This window comes from Bison bison, unplaced genomic scaffold (assembly GCF_000754665.1).
Source record: "Bison bison bison isolate TAMUID 2011002044 unplaced genomic scaffold, Bison_UMD1.0 scf7180017845883, whole genome shotgun sequence".
NCBI lineage: Eukaryota > Metazoa > Chordata > Mammalia > Artiodactyla > Bovidae > Bison > Bison bison.
This window is the reverse complement of record NW_011476456.1, coordinates 4016-8244: the sequence shown is the minus strand read 5'-3', so window position 1 is coordinate 8244 and position 4229 is coordinate 4016. Positions and strand designations below refer to the sequence as shown.

The window sequence follows — 4229 nt, the reverse complement described above, 5'->3', positions numbered from 1 at the left end:
CAGAGGATGAGATGGCTGGATGGCATCACCAACTCGATGGACATGAGTTTGAGTGAACTCTGGGAGTTGGTTATGGACAGGGAGGCCTGGCGTGCTGCGATTCATGGGGTCGCAAAGAGTCGAACACGACTGAGTGAATGAACTGAACTGAAAGACAGGCTATCTTAAAACCTATCCTTAAATCAAGGCACCTGTATGGGAACAAGTGGTGACACTTTTTCCAGCAGCTTCTCTTCAACAAATAGGAATCAGAAATGTCTACTTGTCAGATTTCTGACTCACTTCACTAATTAATTGTGTTTTAGTTCCTTTTCAATGATTGAAACATCAAATGAGGAAGACCAGGAGCTTAGTTCTGGAAGTCCCATTTGGTGGCAAGTATATGTGGCTCAAGAAAGAGGGTAAAAGCCAAACTCTCAAAATGGTGGCCCCTAAAGCTACCAATCATGAGGCCCTTTGCTTAATAAGCATGGTATAATTGAAAGAACCTTGAGTAGGGATATTGGATCCTGTTTAGGCACAGCTGCTAACTTGCTCTGCCTCAGTTTCCACAATAGTAAACTAAGCAGTTTGACTAAATAATACTGAAAGGCCTTTCTAATCAATTATTTTAGGAATTGTAAAAAGAGTCTTTTGTCTCAAGGGCTGTGGTTCTTAATCTTTATTATGTCACAGGTCCAATTTGAAATTCACTAGAATGTTATGGACCATTTCCTCAGAAAAGGCACATTGTTGTGGAAGTCTACATACCATTTCAGAGGCTTTATGAAGTTCCTGAGTCCATAGATACTGGGTTAAGAACTGTTTTTCTCAGGCGATAAAATAGCTTATCTTCAAACAGCAAACATGAAACAACAATGACAACTACCTGGCCTTTATCCATCTTAACAATTTTCCCCAGCATTTGATCCCAAAATGGAACTCCTACAGAACAAATGCAGTCTGCCTTAAAAAAAAAAAAAAAAAGAACTGTTTTAAGCTTTTGTTTCTTTCTGATTGCTTGGAAAGGAAGCTGTTAGGACAAAGCAGGAAGAAGAATAATTCAAACAGACATAGGCTTTGACATGCAAAACATGCTTTGCAGATTTGTCCTAAGTATGTAAAAGCAGGAAGGCCACCTTCCTGAGTCCACATTGGAGGGAGTATAGAGGCATCACTCTTTCTGTCTGGGCCATAGGAGCAGATGCATTCTTGGCAATGTGGTACCATGCCAGAGCTCCAAACTGGCACTAGGTTCCATATCTTCAGTAAGAAAGACATGGTAAGAGCCTCTGAAATTCAGCAAACATTCCTACTCCCTTACTTCCAAGGTAATCAATGGCCCCAACTCAAGTAACTTTTAGTTCAGGGTAAGACTTCTGAGATCAATCTTTAGCCCCAAATCTTTCAGAGATAGATGGCCTTTTGAGGAGGCAGGAAGTTCAGAGAACAGTTGAAAACTGAGCTCCTCTCTTCGACTCAGGTCAGTGGACAGCTTGGTTTCTGCAGTCTGGCTTGAGGAAGTTCAACCATTCACAGTCTTATAGGAGCTCAAGATAGACCTTCTAGGGGAATGAAGACAGAATACAAAGGAGAAATAAATTTGTGTATAGGACATGTGCCCCTTATTTTATAGCCTCCCAGAGCCTGAAGGTGCAGGGACAGGAAGAATCTGCTCTTCAGCACACAAGGGTTTGAAGAAGACCCTTCTAGAATCTGGAAAGGGTCCCCTGAGGCCAAGGATTTTACAACCTGAAAGGGAAAGAAGAGAGTAAGGAATTAGCTATGATTGGTTAAGCACTTAATAGCCACTGGGCAGTAGGGCCTCTTGTGGTAGGTAGCAAATCTGCTGAGCAACAGCAGCTGGCTAGGAAAAAGCCCTTATAACTCATTCCATAGACCAGTCCCAATATGGTGCTATAATCAGGGCTGGAAACCCTGTGCTTTTAGCCTGAACTCTAATCCTCAAAAAGTCTATAGGGGATATAGAAGCCTGATATCTCTGAGATTACCCGCCCCCCCCACTTGCGGAATGGTCACTGCCTTTATGGCCCTACAATAACTCCAGATTTCCTTTTACTGGGACTTTACCTTTATGAGAGCTGATAAGAAAAAGCTTATCTACCCACAGACCTCTGAGGACTGGCAGTGATAGGAAGAAAAGGAAGGCTGAGGAGTACGTGGAAAGCTCTGCTCCAGATACCTGGATCTTGTTTATGCATGTATTGGTTTATATCATGCCAACAATCTGACTGTCAATCAGAACTAGGCAGAGAAAGAAATTTCCATGATCTCCATGGCTCTGGTGATCTTAGTAAGTTACACATCCCCTCTGAACCTCAGTTTCTTTATATGTTTAGTGAAAGTACATATTATCTTCCTTATTTTTGACATTTGATATGGACTAAATGAGTTAATGGATGTGAAAGCACTTTGCATTTGACATATATAAAGAACTAAGGATGAAGATTCAAGGAGTATGAAATAGTGATTTGGGCTGAAGGAATGAAATCCTTCTACAAATACTAAGGTAGACTCTTTGGACCTACCAAAATATCAAATGAGAGTTTACTGATATTCTTACAGACCCAAAGGATGTCAGAATTAAAAGGTTCCAAACATTTCATTTTACATATTAGGAAATTGAGGCCCAGGAAAGGAAATGTAATTGCCCCAAATGTCACAATCTAGGATTTCTAATGACCTTGATTCAAAGGCAATTCATATAATTATACTGTAGTTTGGCCGAGAGAGAAAGAAAGAGAAAGTAAACTTAAAAACATAGAGAACCTCAGTATAAAAAGACAGTAAGTATAAGGATCATGTAATTACAAAGTAGTAAACTGAGTCACGGAGGTTAATTCCCACCCTCTGGACCTATATGGCATTCCAGGTCTCAAAAACTCAGATCTCATAAAGAAGGCATATGTGTAACAAGGTTTTGTAATCAGAAGAGGATACTACATACCTGAGGCCTCAACTCTCATCTCCAGGAAGTCTGCCTTGAGAACTGCGGGTAAAGGATGAAAGACATTTCACTAAGACTCTAGAAATCAGAACTGGAAAGGCAAAACAAGTGGGTGGGTAACCCTTCTAAGGCCGTGCCAATCCAGCCATTTGAAAAATTAGGAAGTGATTCCATCCAGATATTTCAAAACATCTCACTCCATGGTTATAGGTTAGGCTACCTCTCTAGCAGATTTAGAGAGCCCAGTGTCCCAGACACAAAAACACCTTTCAGGTGCTACCACAATCCTTTGAGTGTCATACAATGGGAGGCTAGGGGAGACCAGAGAAATTGGCCTAAGACCAAAGACTACATTCTATGATTATCTCCAATGAGAGAAGGGCAGAGAGGAAAGGCAAATGCCTTGTATGGAACATGAATCTTCCTTTGCCTCAGAGACCAGACAAGCTTTGCCTGGATCTTGATGTCTTTAGATCAGCCCTAGGGTCACCTTGTCTAGAGATGGTTGGAGGAAAGAGAAAACCCTGGATAATTAAAGTCCATATAATGTGGGCAGAAAATCCCAGACAACAGCTGGTCCCAGGGCTATGTTCTCAACATTGTTTTTCTCCTCTCTCTTAAGTCTATTTATATCTACTCCCTGAGTGATCTTATTCCCATTCATGATTTCAATCCCCATCAAGCACTGAGACCCCACCTTCACCCCCAAAGGCTACTATTCATATTGTAATATATGTGAATAAATTTGTACAGTGTCGGTACTCAATAATTCTACCCCTAAATGTATGTAGGTCCAGTACCAATTACTAGTCTAAGTTGTAGTTACCCATTGGTCATTACTATCTGGATGTCACACAGAATCTTAATACACACTGTGTCCAAAATTGATCAGAGAAAGTTTTCCACAAAACCTGTTCCACCATGATTTACTATTGCTACCATCTACCCAGCTGTCCAAGTTAGACTTTTTCTCTCTTCATCCTTCTCCAATGTTCCATATTTGAAAAGTCATTAAGGTCTTACTGCTGCTGCTGCTAAGCCACTTCAGTCGTGTCTGACTCTGTGCAACCCCATAGACGGCAGCCCACCAGGCTTCCCCGTCCCTAGGATTCTCCAGGCAACACTGGAGTGGGTTGCCATTTCCTTCTCCAGTGCATGAAACTGAAAAGTGAAAGTGAAGTTGCTTAGTCTTGTCTGACTCTTAGCGACCCCATGAACTGCAGCCCACCAGGCTCCTCCGTCCATGGGATTTTCCAGGCAAGAGTGCTGGAGTAGGGTGCCA

The 4229-nt window shown here is 41.7% G+C and overlaps 1 long non-coding RNA gene across 1 annotated transcript in view; it reads right to left on the bottom strand.

Annotated features, from left to right (window-relative positions):
• Positions 1–85: 85 nt before the first annotated feature.
• Positions 86–4229, bottom strand: part of LOC104986962 — a 7891-nt gene continuing 3747 nt past the window's right edge. The window contains exons 2-3 of the long non-coding RNA XR_825088.1: positions 2948–2989; positions 86–1731 (exon numbers count right to left, since the gene is read on the bottom strand). This is a non-coding gene — a long non-coding RNA (uncharacterized LOC104986962). The remainder of the gene's footprint in view (positions 1732–2947; positions 2990–4229) is intronic.